The following is a 19,115-nucleotide window of genomic DNA, read 5'->3' as shown; positions in this document are numbered from 1 at the left end:
AAAACCTTAAATACCATCAATGTTGACATAATGTTTTCACTGTATCTTTTAATGTTATATTTTTCAACATTATGTCTTTTTTTATACTATAAACATAAGTTTCTTCTTGGGGTCAGGAAAATTGATATCCTAATTTTTTTCCATTCTATACTCTGCTTTTTTCACTTGAGGTTTTAAATTTTCCTGGGTCATTCAAAATTGTTTGAAAAAATGCTTTTTGATAGATGCATGATATTCTATTTTATGACTGCTCAGTAATTTACTGAACTAACCCCTTAGGACTGGACATTAAGATTTTTTTCCAAATTAATGCCATGATTTAAAAGTAAAAATGCTGTGATAAATACCTTTATGACAGAAATGTTGTTCTCGTTTCCAATTATTTCTATTAGAATGTGTTCTTAAAAAACAAAATGACTAGCTCAGAGACTGCACATTTTTATTATGTTTTTAATATATTTTGACACATGCAAAAGAAATTATGTAGCATATATGTTAGTTTAATAACACAGTGTAGATCATGGACCCACAACCCAACCCAAGAACCGGAATGACACCCAATCATTTGCCTATTCCTGTGTGAATGTCCCCATCCCAACCTCTGCTTCTCCCCCAAGAAATGACTATCCTGTGTTTATCATTTCCTTGCTTTTTCTTTCTATAGACTGTATTTTTAGAGCAATGTTAGGTTCACAGGAAAATTGAGCAAAAAGCACATTAAATGCCCATGTGCCGTTTTTCTTAAACATTTTTATCCTGTGGGTGTATGCTTACACTACCTATTGTTTAGTTCTGCTTTTGTGTTAGTTCTTTGAAATGGCATCACACAGTCTGCAACCTTCTGAGATGCTTCTTCTAGGCAACACTGCTTCTCAGACTCATCCATGTGGTGGCTACAGCTGGAGCTGATGCATTCTCATTGCTGTATAATATTTCCTGACACGAAGATATGGCAGTGTTTTGATTCATTCTCCTACTGGTGGTCATATAGGTTGTTTGCAGGGTTCAGCTCTTGCAAACAGCATTGCTGGGAACATTCTTGGCCATGGTGCCATTCACTTAGAAAAGGAACATGAGAGGGAAAACAGATTTGGGAGGGGGACTGAATCAAGAGTGGAATATACACAAGCTTCAGTTGAGATGTCTGCAGGCCATAAACTGATTTGATTTCTGAGGAGAGCTGCAACAAGTAACATCTTATGGGCTTACCTGAGCTAGAGTGTGCCATTTCTCAAGCCTAGCTGCAGAGGTCAGTGATCTTGGGCCAGTGGGCACAAGTAGCACCCTCTGCCGTGCTCACCTTCAAGAAGTCAAGGTTTGTGAAGAGAGCAGCTCCCCCACCTCTCAGTCTCTGTGCCACTAAATCTGAGCATCCGTAAGTGTGAGGCGAGTGTCTCTGATGGGACCCAGGAGGATATTAGGTAATATACAAGAACAGCCCATCACCTGATGGGAAAACTAGTCTGTTTTTGGTTCTCCTTCAGTCTTTCAGGTCACATCAATGCAAAAGGCACTAGTGTATCTTTAATTACAGCCTCATACCTCCTAAACACTGGCTGAACTCTGAGCAGAGAGTAAGCCAATTTTGGGCTCAGAGGCTTAGGGGGACAATCAGATTCACTAAATGGAAGAACATTTTGTTATATTTCTTTGTTGTGGTCATCTTTTATTTGTGGTGAGTGGTACTGGTTTTCCACTGATGGTAGTGACAACATTTCCTTTTAAAATAATATGTTTAAGTTTTAATCAAGCAAATTATTAAGGAAAAACTATAGGATCAATTAAAGGACAGATAATAACCATCCTGACAGTATATTCTTGATCCAGGTTTGGGGAACACTGACGTCAATTAACCATTCTCAAACTTTCTGTCTTAGGACCCTTTATACTCTTTAAAATGATTGAGAACCCCAAAGAGTTTTGCTCATGTGAATATTTTCCATATTTACCATGTTAGAAATTAAAACTGAGATTTAATATTTTTATTATTAATAAATCTCAGTTTTAGATTTATTAATCCATTTAAAATATCACTAATAAACCCATTATGGTAACATATACAACATATTTTATTTAAAAAATAGCTATATTTTACAAAACAAAAAAATGAGTGAGAAGAGTAATATTTTATATTTTTGCTAATCTCTGTAATGACTTAATTGAGGGCAGCTGGATTCTCATCTGCTTCTGCATTCAATCTGTTGCCATATGATGTTTCAGTTAATGTATATGAAGAAATTCCAGCCTTGCAGAGATGTGTGGTTGGAAAGAAGTATTTTAATAACCCTTTCAGATAATTGTAGATATTCTTCTTTATAGTACACCCAAACTCAACAAGTGATGGTATATTAGTTTGCTACAGCTGCCTCAACAAAATACCACAGACTGGGTGGCTATAACAACAGAAACGTATTGTCTCACAGTTCTGGAGGCTTGAAGTCTGAGATCAATGCTTTGGCTGGGTTGGGTTTTTTCTGAGGTCTCTCTCCTTGGTTTGCAGGTGGCTGTCTTCTCGCTGTGTCCTCACATGGGTTTTCCTCTGTGCACAGGCATCCCTGGTCTCTCTTTGTCCAAACTTTCTTTATTTACAAGGACACCAGTCAACTAAAGCCCACCTAAAATGACCCCATTTTACCTTAATCACTTCTTTAAAGGCCCTGTCTCCAAACACAGTCATATTCTGGGTATTAGGTGTTCATTAGGACTATAACATATGAATTTTAGAGGGGACACAATTCAGCCCATAACAGATAGCATCTTAAAAATCATTTGCAGTGGAGAACCTGAAGGTAGCTCAATGAATTTTCTTGCTGTGCATTAAAATCCATTTTCTCATCTTATATTTCATTGAACCTGTTACCCATGCCTGCTTTTGTAACATCAGTCATTGGTCATTTAGAAAATATCAGCTCACTGAGTTACACAGATCTTTGAAATGTTTGTACATTTTGTTATATAAGAATTGTAAAAGTCACGTCTGTAATCTTACCACTGACCTTGTCAGAAATGTTTTTACATCTTGGGAAGCTGTCAAACTCATGATAGCAGGTACAAGTTTTCCAAAATTCTGATTTTCACTTTGAAATCTTAAATTTTATCATTGACAATAAAAATTATCAGTTGTTTTCCTTGAAGCAATAGGCTTACTTTGCTCATTTTTGAGAAAACGTCTGCCAAATACCCAAGCCTGAATAACTTTCATTTGTCTGTCAGTCTTTCCCTTACATAAAAAACAGCGTTTCATAAAAACAGAGGCTAATTCAGCTCACAGTTCAACTGACAGCACGAGAACTTTTCCTCCATCCTACTTCATCCATCATACTTCAATGTACAGCAGACATGCTCCATGAATACTTCCCATTTCGTGTTCTCAAGGGTCAAGATTTAATAAAATTGGTAACTTTTCCTGCTTCACCCAAAACATTCCTAAGTGAAGGTGGCATTTTTGTACAACTGTGTGGCGAGGAAGAATGTGATGGCTACGGGCACCATTTGGTGCCACTCCCTTGATTTGTGCTAGGGCACTAGCAGGTTTACCCACCATTGCTTCTGCACCAGCAGTGCAAATATCAGCACAGTGAAGATGGCACATAGCATCCTAGTGTTATTAGGAAAATTATTTTGACCTCTCAGCTCCCCTGCAAGGGTGTTAGGAACCCTCAGGGGCATGGGGACCACACATTGAGAACTTCTGACCTAGATAAAAATACAGAGAAGATTTGGGACTAGTCAAGGTAGACCTTCAAAAATGACATTGGTGCCAGAGTCACAAGGCCTTGGTGTGATCCAGGCTCTGCCAGTGTGGAACTAAGTGGCTTTGAATAAGTAACTACCCTGTAGAAGCCAGACATTTCACACACAAAAAAAAATGGTGGATGCTTCTTGCTTCCCAGATCTGCAGAGGGGAGGGGATAAGGGCTTGATTTGCGAGCCTCTTGTAGATGGTAATGCACAGCCCAGTGGGAGGAACCAGCAGCAGTGGGGAATGAGGCAAAGTTATGAACTTTCACATCCTGGCTTAAGCCATTTATGATTAGAAACAGTGCTTGGATTCCTGTATTCCCCTGAAAGGACATTAGAGGGCTAGCTGGAAACCCTGAAAAAGACCCAGTTGGGTCTCTAGTTTTAACAAGTTGACATCTTTGGGGCTTTGCTTCAAGTCTCCAATTGCCATATCTAAAAGCCCAAATTTTCTCTTGTTTCCTACTGGGCACTCATCTGAGTCAGGTAGAAAGCTGGAATCCCATGGGAAATGACAAGCATTTCAGAAGATCTGATTTGATTAGCAGTGTCGAGAAGATATAGGTGATCTGAAGAAGTCCAAGGAACTAGGAAGCACTTGTTAAAAGGTCTTGAGGTGGACTTTTACTTCCAGGAAGATGGAATAGAGGTACTTCTTATTCTACTCGCCAGGTGCAACTAAAACCCTTGGACATTCTACATAAAACTCTAAAAGAGAGAAGACAGATCTGCTAGGGATCTCAAGACCCAAGAAACAATATAATAGTGAGTTCCTGAGCTTTCTTTTTGCCTCACATATCCCTGAGTTAGAGCTGAAGAATACAAAAATGAAAAAAATGCCAATGGGTAAACAAACAAAAAATTTTAAACCACTAACAAAATCCTGCTTTTTCTAGCTAAAGAACGAGGAAAGGGGCAACCCTTTTAGACAAAAACTTCTCTACTCCAGCCAAACACCATAAAACACATTGTAGTTCCCACCCCCACCAACAAAGATCCAGTGGAGAAACTAGACTTCCACCTTCATCAGGCTTTAATGAAGGCACCCCAAATCACCCACTGGGGTGGTGTCAGAGAAGGCCAAGTAGGGAGTCAGGACTTTCATTCCTCACTGTATAGTAACAAGACCTCACCCCCACAATTCATGGTTTAAGTGGAGTAGTAACAAGACACTCCTACCCTTCCCATCCAAGGAGGTATCAGTGGAGGCCTCGTGGGGAGCTGGAGTTCCCAATCTCCTTTCCTGTACTGAAGTAATGTCAGAGGAAGCCTGCTGAAATAGAGGGTCTAAGTAAGATCCAGAGGCTCAAAACATAATATCCCAAATGCCCAGGCTTTCAATGAAATTTACTTATACCAAGAACTAGGACAATCTCAAACTGAATGAAAAAAAAAAAAAGACAATCAGTAGATGTCAACCTTGAGATGACAGAGATGTTATTTTATCGACAGAGATTTTAGAGTAGCCATCATAAAAATGCTTTAAGGAACAGTTATGAACACACTTGAAACAAATTAAAAAATAAAAAGTCTCAGCAAAGAAGTAGAAGACATAGAGAAGAACCAAATGGAAATTTTAGAACTGAAAAATGTGATAACTCAGTGGATATGCTTAATAACAGACTGGAAGGAAGAGAAGAAAGAATCACTGAAGTGGAATATAGAACAATAGGAATGATCTAATCTGAATAACAAACTAAAATAGACTAAAAAATAAGCTTGTGAGACTATAACAAAAGATCTAATGTGTGTCTCACTGAACTCCTAGAAGAAGATGAGAAAGACAGTGGAGCTGAAAAAATATTTGAATTGCTAAAAACTTCTCAAACTCGGCAATAAATAAATAAATAAATAAATCTATTTATTTCATGGAGATGAGAAAACTCCAAAGAGAATAAACCCAAATTAATCCACACCAAGATACAAAATAATTAAACTTCTCAAAACTAAAAGCAAAACTAAAACAAATCTTTAAAGCAACAATGAGAGAGAAACAACTCACTTATCAGGAGAAAACAATTTGAATGATAGTGGATTTCTCATCAGAAATCATGTAGGCCAGAAGGAAGTGGCACAATTTTTTTTCAAATGCTAACAGGAAAGAAATGTCAAGTAAGAATTCTATATCCAGCAAAACGATTCTATAGTAATTAAAGGAAAATCAAGACATTCTCAGATGAAAAGAAAACAAACTAAGAGAATTTGTTGCTACAAAATCTACCCTAAAAGAAGGCTTAAAGAAGCTCTACAAACAGAAAGGACACAATTTTTAAAAAGAAATCTTGGAATATCAGGAAAGAAAAAAAGCATCTGGTAAGCAAAAATATGGGTAAATGCAATAAACATTCTTTTACCACTTGAGCTTTCTAAATTATGTTTGATGGTTAAAGCAAAAATTATAACACTTTTAGATATGGTTGTAAGTGTATGTAAAAAGAACAGAAAACAAAAAATAAAATTGTAGACATAAACTTTGGTTTGGATATTACATTAAATATCCAAACCAAATAGTTTCACTGGAGAATTTTACTAAATGTTTAAAAAATTAACACCAATTCTATACAATGTCTTTAAGTAAATGGAAGAATAAGGAACACTATCTAGCTCAATTCATGACGCTAGCATTACCCTGATATCAAAAACAGACAAAACAGTAGAAAAAATAAAAATAAAAACGACAGACCAACACCCCTCATGAATATAGATGTGAAAATCTTTAACAAAACATTAGCAAATAGAATTCAGCAATGTATAAAAACAATTATGCCTTATGACCAAACAGGGTTTATTCAAGGACTGCAAGTTTAGCTCAACATTAAAAAAATCAATTAATATAATCTATTTTAATGGGCTAAAGAAGAAAATTCATATGACATATCCATCAATACAAGAAAAGCATTTGATAAAATTCAACACTAATTTATGATATAATGCTCAAAAAAATAGGAATAGAGGACAACTTCCATTACTTAATGAAGAATATCTACAAAAAACTACATTTAACGTAAATCTTAATGGTTAAAGACTAAGTGTTTTCCCTTAAAATTAGAAACAAGGCAAGGATGTCAGCTGTCACCACTTATATTCAAATAGTGCTGGGAATACTTGTCAATAAGACAAGACAAGGCATACAGATTGGAGAGGAAGAAATAAAACTGCCCCTATTCGCAGATAATTTCAGTCTCTACATAAAAAATCCCAAAGATTCTACCAAAAAAAAAAAAAGAAAAATCTCTCAAAAGTAATAAGTGATTTTAGGAAGGTCACAAGATACAAGATAAAAATAGAAAAATGTATTGCATTTCTATATACAAGACTTATGTGCTGAAAACTGCAAAACTCTAAAGAAGGAAATCGGTGAATACCTAAATAAATGAAGTTACATAGTGTGTTCATGGGTTGGAAGACTCAGCCAAGTTAAGGTGTCAGTTTTCTGTAATTCCTACCAAAATCCCAGCAATATTCTATAAATATAAAAAATATTGTTCTGAAATGTATATGGGAAAGGCAAAAGAGCTAGAATAGCTGAAACAGTTTTGAAGAAGAATAAATTGAAAAGAATCAGGCCACCTGATTTCAAGATATATTACACAAAAATCAAAACTGTGATATACAGGGATGACATATAGATCAATGGAATGGCATAGACGATTTATAAATAGAGCTACACAAATAAGCCAAACCAATTTCTAACAAAGGTACAAAAACAATTCAGGGAGGAAAGGTGATAATCTTTTAACCAATGGTTCTGAAGCAACTGGACATCTATATGTTAAAAACAAACAAACAAACAAAAAAACCCCACCTATCTAAGTCTCCCACCTGATACAAAAATTAACTCAAAATGGACCACTTAAATGTAAAATGTAAAACTATAAAACTTTTAGTAAAAAAATGTAAGAGGAAAATCTTCAGGATCTTGGGCTAGGCAAACAGTTCTTAGACTTGACACTGAAAGCGTGATCCATAAAGTAAAAAAATGATAAATTTAACTTCACAAAAATTAAAAGCTATGCTGTACAAAAGACTGTTAAGAGGATGAAAAGACAAGCTACAGACTGGAGGGAAATATTTGCAAACCACAAAAGCTGACAAGGTACTGGTATCCAACATATATTTTAAAAACTCTCAAAACTCAACAGTTAAAAAAAAATAAAACAATCCAATTTAAAAATAAACAAAAGTCATGAAGAAATATTTCTCCAGAGAAGATATACAGATGGCAAATAAGCACGTGAAAAGATGTTCGCCATCATTAGTCATTAGAGAAATGCAAATTAAAATCACATACACACCTATAGAATGGCTAAAATAAAAAAATAACACCACCAAATGCTGATGAGGATTTTGAAAAACTGGATGATTCATACATTGCTGGTGAAAATGTAAAATGGTACAGCCACTCTGTAAAAATTTGAAGTTTCTTTAAAAATAAACAAAACCCAACAACTAAGCATGCAACTACCATGTGACACAACAATTTCACTCTTGGGCATTTATCCCAAGTAAACGAAAAGTTATATCCACATAAAATACCTGTACACAAGTGTTTGTAGCATCTTTACTCATAACAGCCAAAAACTGGCTGTCAATGGTTAAAGAAACCATTAGTGGATGAATGGTTAAACCAACTGTGGTAAATCTATACCATGGAACAGTATTCAACAATAAAAAACAATTAGCTATTGATAGACACAACAACCTGATGAATTTGCAGAGAATTATATTGAATGAAAAAAGCTAATCACAAAAGGTTACATATAGCATGATTCCATTTTTGGATCATCACTGAAAGAACACTGTTCTAGACATGGAGAACAGTTTTGTGACTGCCAGGGCTTAGGATTGAAGGCGGGAAAGAAATGAATGTGACCACAAAGCATCAGTCCAAGGAAACTTGTGATAGAGCAGTCCTGTATCTTCACTGTGGTAGTGATTACATAAAACTACATACATGTTAAAATTGCATAAACCTACACATATATACACATACACACAAATGCTTGTAAAAGTAGACATTATTATTTCTATCCTACAAATGGGAAAATGGAAGTTCAGGAAAGTTAAGCCACTTGGGCCAGGGCCTCTATTTCTCTAAAGCACACACCCATGACCACTCAACCACACTCCTTCTGCCCTTGTAGCCCACACCAGCCAGCAGGCAGAGGACAGAGAAGCCCCATGTTGACACCCCTGCCAGCAGGTGGACTTGCTTCCCTTAGACAGGGCCTGGGAGGGAGGGGGAACCTGGCAAGATTTGATGGGGAAGGCAGGGGCTGGGTCCCCATTTGGCTGGGCCAGCTCCTAGGATGTAGGTGAGAAGGGGCGCCCCTGCTTCTCTCCTATCTCTCTACCTGTCCAACTCTGGCCCCAGCCCAGGGCCAGTACATGGGAGATACTCCACACCATTCCTCCCTTCCTACTCCTTCCTGATCCAGGTCCCCATCAAATCACCCACCCCTAACCAATGCCATGTCCCTTTTCCAGAGCTGAACTTCATCACCCAGTCCCCAGAGCCAGCAAGACATGGGCCCCACTTTCAAAACCCTGATGACTCTTATTTAACCGGAACACGTGGAGGGGTGAGTTGAAGACTGGAGTTTTCCTGGGGGTGGGGTAGATCTGGGAAGAGGACTGTTGGGTTGCTGCCAATACAAGGTCAACTGAGTAGGAAAGCATGGTTTGACAGCAGCGACCTTTCCTCTGCCACTGTGGCAGGGACACATGAATTATTTATGCACCATTGTGCTGGTTTGGGAGAACTCCCCCGCATCCCTTTTACATTTGCATAGGGAGTTTGGCACAAACGCAGAGGAAGAGAACAGCATCACTTCACACAGTAAACAGTCTCAGTTCTCTCGACTGTAAAATGGGGATAGCATAGCATCTCCTTGTGAAGGCCAAGCAAAGTTGATCCATGTGAAGTGCTGAGCAGAGTAACTGGAACGTAGTGGGTGCTCAATAAATGCTTGTTGAGCAAACAGGCGTGCTAGGTGCCTAATGCAGTTTAGTTAAAGGGCAGCCCTCTCAGGCTTCCAATGCTGGCTGATATGACAGCTCTATGAGATTTCTCTGGCTCCTAGCTAGGATGAAGCACATCTTCCTCCATACTCCCAAAGCCCTTTCTTTGGATCTCTGTTATTGCCTTGCTCAGTTTGCCTTACATTATATCTCTTCAAACCTCAACGTCCATGCCCCACACCCCCATCCCGACCCTTCAAGGACCAGAGCTCACACTGCTTATGTTTCTTCATCAGACCCAACTTATTTGCTACAAGGACATCCTCTGAGCCAGCGTACAGAGTCATTATCTCATCTGACTTCCCAGTAGGAGTTTTTAGCCCTTTCACAGATGAGCAGACTGAGACCCAGAGTGAAGTCACTTCCCAGCCAGGAGGTGGGAGAGCCAGGGTGAAATTCCAAGATCCTGAGCTCGCTTTCTATTATTGCACCCTGCCGGGGCGAAGAAGATGAGTAACTCCAGACCAAATCAGGGAGGGAGCAGACAGGCAGACTGGCCTGGCGCCCCTGTCCCCCACCCTCAGAGACCACCCAGACCTCTTGCTTCGCTGAAGTGTTTCTCGCCCAAGCACTTTGGGACTAACCCAATTGTTTCCAAACACATTACATAATTGCTCACATATTTATTTAATGCCATCTCTTGAATATTAAACAATCGATAATACAGAACAGAAACATGGGCGTTTAAACACAGCAGCTTTTGACAGGCGTGGGTTGAGGAGAGACATCTATGTGAGCCATCCTATCAGAGGAGGAGGTGACATCTCCCCTCTCCTCTCCCCGAGATGAGGAAAGGCTTCCCAGGGGTTCAAACTCTTTTATTATGTAATAAGATGCATTATCTCTTCCCTAAAGGATGCTTGGGGACAGGGTTTATCTGTTTACTAGTGTTTATAGGGCACCCTCTGTGCACAGTCACTGTTATGCTTTTATTCAACAGGGTGCCCCCGGAATGAAACACAACCCTTGTCCTCACGGTGCTGACATTCCAGCAGATAGGTGACAAAATAAATAAAGAAGATGGGTTCAGGGTATCACAAACCCTGCAAAGAGAACAAAACAGGGTGGCAAGATGGGAAGTGATGGGCAATCACTGAGGAGGGAACTTTGACCAGAGCTGTCACTGGTAGAAACAGCCAGCCGTGCAGAGGTCCAGGTCTTGATGAAGAGCGAGGAGGGCAATGGGCTAGGGAAGGGTGAGCAAGGGCCATACATAGGTGATGCAGACAGAGGAATACCTGTCCAGGGCCAGTTGGGCGGGGCCTAGAGGAATCCATGCAACATTTAAATTGTAATCTACATGCAATGGCAAAACTATTGGAGGATCCCTAGCAATCTAATGAATGTTTGAAAAACATTTCTCTGCAGCTGGGAGAGGACTGGTGGGTGACAGACGTGCCAGGAAAGTCTGGGTCAAAGTTCTGGGTCTGAATTGCTTGCAGGGTCGGGGGAGGTGGTCAGGGAGAACCGAGGGAAGGCACAGAAAGGGCTACCCAGGCCTCAAATGCTAGTAGATCTGTCCAAGGTGATCATGAGTCTGTCCCAGTCAGCAGTGGAGGGCCTGGCCTCACCCAGGAATCATAGTAACACCAATGATATAGATGATAATAACAGTACTTAGGATTTACTAAGTACTTACCATGAATCAGGCATTGGGACACGCCCCCTATCCTCACCACCAGCCAGCAACATATGTAGTTTTATTATTCCCATTTCACAGTAGAGGGAAACAGAGTAGTTAAGTAAAATATCCAGATTATCTCAGCGAGTAAGTAGCAAAGCTGGTCCATCTTGACCCTACACATATGGTCCTTGGTCCATATTGGCTGAAAGAATTAATAACAACAACAGTAGCAATCACTTAATACAGTGTTATATGCCAGGCTCTATTCTAAGTGCTGTTAAAAATATTAATCATTTAGTCTTCACAGCTGCCCCATGAGGTAGTCACAACCACTATCCCCACCTTTTAAAAGGAGAAACTGAAGCACAGAGTATTACCTCAGTTACCCTAGGTGGGATTTAAACCCAGGAGGTCTGCCTCCAGAGTCCAGGATTTTGCAAAATGCAGTGGAAGTGGAGGAAAGAAGGGAACCAGCATTCCAACTCAGCTATGTCTGCATTTGCAAGTCTGGGGTCAAGGCTGTTTGCTAGCAAGCATTCAGTAGCACCCCTTCTAGGCTGGGCCTGGGGATGTGGGTGTGTGAGGTAGGGGCAGGCCCTCCCCAAGCCATGGGAGACCATGAATGGCAGAACTGGCCGCCCCAGAGCATCTGGCTCTCTAGTGGCCAAAGAAGGGCCTCCAGGAGCCTGACCTGCCTGGAACTACAGAAATGAGCCATTGCAGCCTGAGTGGAATAATGTCACCTTCTCAGTCAGGGAGTGGGGACATTCCTTCAGAGCATCCAGAGAGAAAATGAACTGAGAGCGGTTAATGGAGTCTGAGAACATTTATGGGAAATGTTTTACTCCAAATATGTGTCACAATAACACCCAAAACATCCTCAGTGGAAACACCTTGTAAGTAAAAATCACAAGCATCCTTCCTTATAAATAAATTTGATTGGTAGAATTTCCACATTGGAGTAATGTATTAGGCTGCCATAACTAACACCAATTTGCAAAGCAACTCATCCCCTTTCAAATGTGGACAGTAATTCCCACCTGTGGGGCATTGGTGGCAGCGAGTCAATGCATGCCAAGTGCTCTTGTGGAAGGTGAAAGCTTGTACGAAAAGAGGGCTTTAAAAGTACTCCAGGGCTTCTTAATGCCTTATCCACTTAGGCAGTTAGAACATTTCCTTCCTTCCTGTTTTCCTGAATGAGAGAATGGAGAAAACACCCTCCCCCTGGCCAGAGTCTGAAATACAGGGGATGCAACAAAGAGCTTGGGTCTCTGGTACCAACCTACTAACTCCAGGAAGCTCTTCCACCCAGGTTCTTTCCCCGATTGGGGGTGGGTGGGGGTGGGTGGGGGTGGGAGGTGGGCATGGTGTTTGACAGCCTGGCCACACAGCAAATTGCCTGGCTGTGGGATCCTCTGCAGTTGTTTAAACACTCTCCCACCTCAGTGTTATATTGTTAAAATGGAGTAAGAAGCCCTCCTTTAGAGGATATTGGAAGGATTGAGCGGGAGAGAAATCCTGATGTGTCCAGCAGAGGGCCTAGGATATCAGCAGCTGCTCAGGTGGCCCTAGTGGGAACAATGGCTTCAGATTTTGAGGACCCCAGGCCCCTTTCCACTGGGATCATGTCAGTCTCTCTCAACTGCACAAGCACTGGGAATAGACAGTTTGCCATCTGTAGTATTTGCTGGTGCTGCTGTAGCAAAGCACCTCACACTGGGTGGCTTAAAGTAACAGACGTGCTATCTCACAGTTCTGGAGGCTGGAAGTCCAACATCATGGTATTAGAGGGTTGGTTCCTTCTCAGCCCCTCGAGGGAGAATCTATTCCAAGCCTCTCCCCTAGTTTCTGGTGGTTTGGAGGCAATCTTTGGAGTTCTGTGGCTTCTGAGTGTAGTACCCTGATCACACCCTCCCTGCCTGTCTGTGTGCGCAAATTCCCCCCTTCTGAGGACACCAGTTGTATTGGATCAGAGCCCACCCTAATGACCTCATCTTAACTTGCTTGCCTCTGTAAAGACCTTATTTCTAAATAAGCTCACATTCGCAGGTGCTGGGGGTTAGGATTCCCACATATTTTAGAGAGAGGAAGGGATACAATTCAACCCGTAACACTGTTGTAATTGTCTGAAGCTGATTCTGAACAGTCTCTCAGTTCAGTCATGACATTTCTCAAATTGACTCAAAGACAATTTTACATCATTTTTCAAAAGAGCAACGTGCTTCTCAAAGTCATAGACTCCTTGGCTTCCACAAGATTTCCCGTCGACTCTTAGCACTAACAAACCCCACTATGGGTCTCCGGCCATTGAAGAGGAAATAGGTCTGAACTGATGTTTTTGTCAGCCCAACTGTGTGCTGGACTCTGGGAGCACAAGAAGCCAGGGTCCTAGCTTTGGAGGAGGTCACAGCTGAAGACCACAAGGACAGACAGGTGAGCAAGTGGCCGTTACTGGGCAGGTGGGTGCTGGGGCCGCCAGGGCCCTGATCTTCAAGTGTCAGGAGAAAAGGCTTCCTTCCTGGGCCACTTCCTGTCTATCACCTCGAAGGAAGAAATATCCTTCCTAAGAGCTCTGAGGACCACAGGAGAACCCCAGTTGCTCTTTGTGCTGTCAGATAACTGATCAGCCCCTCAGCTTTCATTCTGGGATGAGACCCTGAGTCCCTGCCTACACAGGAAGTCCAGAAGTGCAGAAGAACCCAGAGCCCATCACCACCATAGCATCCCTAGCATGGCCAGAGTCCCTGAGGGGTCTGTGGTGGACTGTCCCTCTTGCCAGATCTTCATTCTTAAAATAAGCCCCACCCTGGACATTGGAAGTTCCCACATCACTTGAACTGAGAGCATACAACCTGTATTACCCACACCACTGTGACCACTGACCACTGAGGACAATGCACTGTGAACTGGTCTGAATGCACAAGACTAGGCACAAGCACACTAAGTGCTGGGTTCAAATCCCAATGCTACCAGTCAGAGCTCTGCGATCCTAGGTGAATCTTGCCACTTCTTCAGTCTCAGTTTCCCCATGTGCAAAGTAGAGATGGTTCTTACCTCACAGATGAGGGGTGTCTATAAAGGACCTCATGTGATGCCGGCCCCCCCAGTAGGCACTCTCTCTCTTCTCCCTCTGGGCCTGTTTCCTCCCCTTGTTTGCAGTTTTCCTTCCTCTGCAAACAAGGGGAGGAAACTGAGGCCTATTTGGACCAGGTGGGTTCTGGCCAGCTCTACAGGGCTTTTGGAAGTGGCCTCCAGGAAGTCCAGCATCTGATGGGGCAGAAGAAACCTCCCAGTCATAGACCTGCTCTGTCAGGAACTGCTGTGTGACCTGGGGCAAGTACTCCTTGCTCTGTGCAGGCCTGGCGGCTCAGGACGACTGTGGTGAGGTGCCCCTGCCTCAGGGGCTGCCATGGGAGTTGCTGAGGGAACCAGTACCCATGGGCGTTGTAAGCATTTGCTCAAAGGTCTTTGCTGCGTCTGAGTCAAAGGCTACTATGCTCCCAGGTGTCACTGAGCTCCCTCAGCTTTTCCTCTCAGCCTTGGCCTGCCTGGGGTTGAGGGCTTTCCTCCCCAAGGACAGTGGGGAAACTAAGGAGGGACCTGCGTTCCCTTCACTAGGTCGAAAAAAAAAACAAACTTGTAGGATCTTATTGTTAGAAGGAAACAAAGAACTCAACAATCCCACCCAGTGCTAGAAGTTTTGTCCAGATTCCTTGACTGGTCACTTTTTAATTTCTTTCTGGTTACCTCCAGGGATGGGGACCTCACTACCTGGTGTGTGGCAAAGTATAGAGATGCCACACCATTCATGCACTTCATGTTCAGGCATTTTATGTATAAATAACCCCTCACTCAAGACCATTTGACTCTTACTTTAGATACAATTTTAACAAAATGAGTTATCTGTTTTCTTAAGTTAGAGAATGAAGACCCTTCTCAGGTTTCACCTGCCCTAGAACTGTCCCCAGCGTAACTTCCACCCCCATGAAAATTAATCGCTTTATCTTTTCTGTCTGGCAGCTCTTCAGATATACCTCTATAGAATGTATCATAACATGTTTTATTTGGTTATTTAGTTACATCTCTCCCACTAAACCCCAAACTCTGCGAGAGGGTTAGGGTAGTGGCAAGAGCTTGCTTGGGGCTTTGACTCAAATAGGCCTGACATTTGTGCTCTGTTTCCCCCTAGCTGTGTGACCCAGAGAAGCAGTCTAACCTCTCTGAGCACATGTATCAATAGGTGTGTTCATGATCCCTCCCTGAGCCAAGGGTCTTGCTTATCTCTGTATCCCTGGTCCCTGGCACACAGTAGGTGCTTAGCATTTGAGTTAAGGAAGTACAAGGAGGCCACTGGGAGGGGTACATTATGAAGTCACAGGGCAGGGAGTTCGCTTCCAGAAGCAAATATACTGCAGTCATGGAGAGCTTGCAGAGTGGGGCCAAGAGCAGAGACAAAACAGTGAGGAAAATAAGATGCTCAAGCTTAAAACATGCAGCAGTCTGGGGCTGCTTAGTGAAGGGGCAGCAAAGGTAGATATGCTGGGGGGGCCCCACATCACCACCCAGCAGTCACCCCAAAGAAATCGCTAGCACTACGGGCCCTGCACTAGTTTGTTCAACAGTGACATATGCATCTAGTAGCTGTGCAACTTAAACTGTATTTTAAAAAGCAAAAGAAGCTGGGAAGTGAAGGAAGTCACTGCGTTGACTAAATAATATGTTCGCGGCATAGATGTTTATTTGTCAGATAGGAGCTGTTGTGATTAGCAAAATATCAATTCACTTAAAAATGACAAAAACAGTCAGGGACGAATTCCTCATACCTTCAATGTTTAAAATCAAACAAACCTTGGCACATGAAGGGGAAGATACAGGAGCCAGGAAAGCACTCGTGTGGAAATGCTCTTCTCCGGCAATGTTGGAGAAAGGACATGGGCTCTACTTCATGGGAAACAAAAAACGTTTTTTCCTGTGCTCTGTAAACCTGGAGAAGGGGGGTGGGCATGTTAGGAGAAAACAGGCAAGGAGTATCATGGGGCCAAGAGACACGGTGGGTGGGAGACTCTGTCACCATTTTGCCATATTGTCCAGGGAGGCTTCCTGAAGGAGGTGAGATCTGGGCTGTTTGGCCCAGGCCCTCACCTCTCCTGGTCTGGCCTCTGCCCAGTGCTCATGCTCATGTGACCTGATTCCTTGGAAACCTCCATTCTTGCATCCAGCCAGAGGCACACATGGCAGTTGCCCTTTTAAGTTCCCAAGGCTGCTCTACACCAGACAGTGTACAGGGAGTCCTCAGAACAAAAGCACTTCCAGGTAGCCAGGACTGGAGCCAGGCACCACTGATAGGATCAGAAACATCAAGCAAATAGTGGCCCAGGAGGAAGCCGTGACACAGAAATGCCCACCACCCACACTGCTTTTGGCAGAGGACACCATTTGCCAAGCACACAGCCCTGTGGAAGCCAGCCCACGGCCCCTGGTGGCCAGCCATGCTCCCCCGCCCCTTCCCACCCGGCCTGCCCCTTGCCGATCCCAAGGCCAAAAAGGGAGGCAGCCCTGCTGGCAGCTGGAAGCAACCGGACTGGGCCACTGCACAGGGTGTAGCTGCAGACTGCAGACGTCTGCAGTGGCTGTTGGTGCTGAAGCCAAAAGGTCAGAATAGAGGTTTATGTCTGTGGCCTGGGACTCAGCAGGGTCTCCAGGGGATTTGCCACCATCTCCATCCCAGGTATGGGAGGGTGGGTTCACTGGATACTGCCCATGACCCTGGACTTGTTGGTCCCCTCAGGGGCCTGGGTCCCCAGGGCAGGGGGTTGCTGAATTGGAAACAACTTAGTGTAAGGGGAGGAACCTTCAAGCCTTTGAATCCTGGGCTGGGAGGGAGGCTGGAAGGTGAGGCCTGGTCCACAGGGGCCCTTTGGAATTGAAAAGGAGTCCTGTTGGCAGGACAGTCTCTGGCTTGTACCGCTCTATATGCGCCCTTCCTCCAGAGGGCTGCTAGAGTATGCAAGAGCAAGAGCTGTGGAGCCAGACTACCCAGGTTCAAATCCTGCCACCTGTGTGCAACTTTGCACCTTTCCCTCAGTCTCTCTGTGCCTCAGTTTCCCACCCTGTTAAATGGAGATGGTGGTAACCGTACCTATATTACTTGACTGTTGTGAGGATCAATTGAGATGATAAATGCAACCCCTTAGCACAGGTAAGTGCTCCATGGTTCTGAGCATTGTCACTGTTCCCTGTTACTCTGTGAATGTGGACTGGCCTTCAGAGGCCACAAGGTCAGCACCTGAAGGAAAGTTAAGAGATCCTTCAGGCTTCCTGCCCATTTTACAGGTGCAACTACAAAGGAGATGACGTAGGTTATGACCTAAGCCTCCGAGTCATGCAGATCAGGGTTCAAATCCTGAGTCTGTAAATTTTTCACCTGTGAAGCCTTAGACAAGTCCTTGACCTTCTGACCTCCATTTTCATATATGAAGTGGAGATAGTTATGGGACCTACTTCATGGGGTACACATACAGGGCTTATCCTGTACCTTATACTTCATTCAGGAGCCACTATCTCCACCACCACCATCATCACCGTCATCACTGTTGCTATTTATTGGTGGTGGTGGTGTTGCTATTGTTATAATTAATATCAGGAAAGGGAGATTCAGAAAAGGAAAGGGACTTACCAGTGGCCACTCAACAAGTCAGAAGGCAGGACAGGCTCCAACCTGGCCTCCTGATCCCTGTCCCTATTCTTTCTGCTCCCCTCACCATCTCATTAGCCTTTATCGGTCTTTGTTGCCTTTCAGCACATCCTGCCCAGAGCTTGGTTTGTCCTTGCAACAGGTCTCCCTAAAGCATCTGAGACCCCTAAATGACTAACTACATTGCTTCTGGGCACAGGTCTGGGGGCATTACACAGGGGAAGCTGGCATCTCCCAAGAGGCTGGGCTAGCAGAGAGCAAGGTGGAATGTTACCTTCTTCCATGATTTCCAAAGCCCCCTTCCAAAAGCCCTCTAGCATCCCCACCATCCCAGGGATCCTTGGCCAAGGGGAACCCTTGAGGCAGACAGGATACAACTTTTGAGGGCATATCTCAGAACTGCAGAACTCCTTGCTCCCCAAGGGGCTCCTTATGAAGGGAAGGATTAGGACTCCACCTTTTACCAAAGTTTCCTTGGACACTGGAATTAGGTCTAACGGTCATCCTCAGGGGTCTCTTGTTTACAGTAGCAGATGTAGACCATCTCTGCAGGCTTGTCTCTGTCTTTCCACCATCTGGCCATCAGAGTTTGTACCTTCCCTAGCAGGGAGAGATGAAGACACAAGAGGAGTCAGAGAAGGGGGATGATGGGGTTTGCTTTAAGGAGAAATAAGAGTGTGTACCTATTTTAATAATGTAAATATTACAGGAGCAATAATAATTGTTCCCATTAATTGAACACATACTATGTACCAGGCACTGTGCTAAGAACTTATGTATGTCATCTTAGTTAATCTTCACTACAGCCGCATCAGGTAGAAAAAATCAGTATACTCATTTTACAGATGAGTGAACTGCAACGGGCTTAGTTATATAGCATGTGGTGACTACAGATACCAAGCAGATGATACCAAAGAATAATAGACTCGGAGGGGAATATAATAGGGAGTGTTGGGGACTATGGCAGATCAGAGTGACATTCAATTGTTTGGGGGTTTTTTTTTTGGTAGACACATGATACACATCCATTAAAGT

The 19,115-nt window shown here is 43.0% G+C and overlaps 1 protein-coding gene across 10 annotated transcripts in view; it reads left to right on the top strand.

The window, feature by feature from the left end:
- The window catches only part of ATP2B2 (ATPase plasma membrane Ca2+ transporting 2), a 459,739-nt gene that overhangs the window by 233,272 nt on the left and 207,352 nt on the right, over nt 1-19,115 (top strand). For 8 of the 10 annotated variants that reach the window (XM_053929679.2, XM_045192219.3, XM_053929675.2 and 5 more), the window contains one exon: nt 9,229-9,323. The exons of the other annotated variants lie outside the window; for them this stretch is intronic. The gene's annotated coding sequence lies outside the window, so the exon portion shown is untranslated. The remainder of the gene's footprint in view (nt 1-9,228; nt 9,324-19,115) is intronic. 10 annotated transcript variants of the gene reach the window in all.

This window comes from Desmodus rotundus, chromosome 8 (assembly GCF_022682495.2).
Source record: "Desmodus rotundus isolate HL8 chromosome 8, HLdesRot8A.1, whole genome shotgun sequence".
NCBI lineage: Eukaryota > Metazoa > Chordata > Mammalia > Chiroptera > Phyllostomidae > Desmodus > Desmodus rotundus.
The sequence above is the reverse complement of the archived record's forward strand: the minus strand, read 5'-3'. Positions and strand labels throughout refer to the sequence as shown.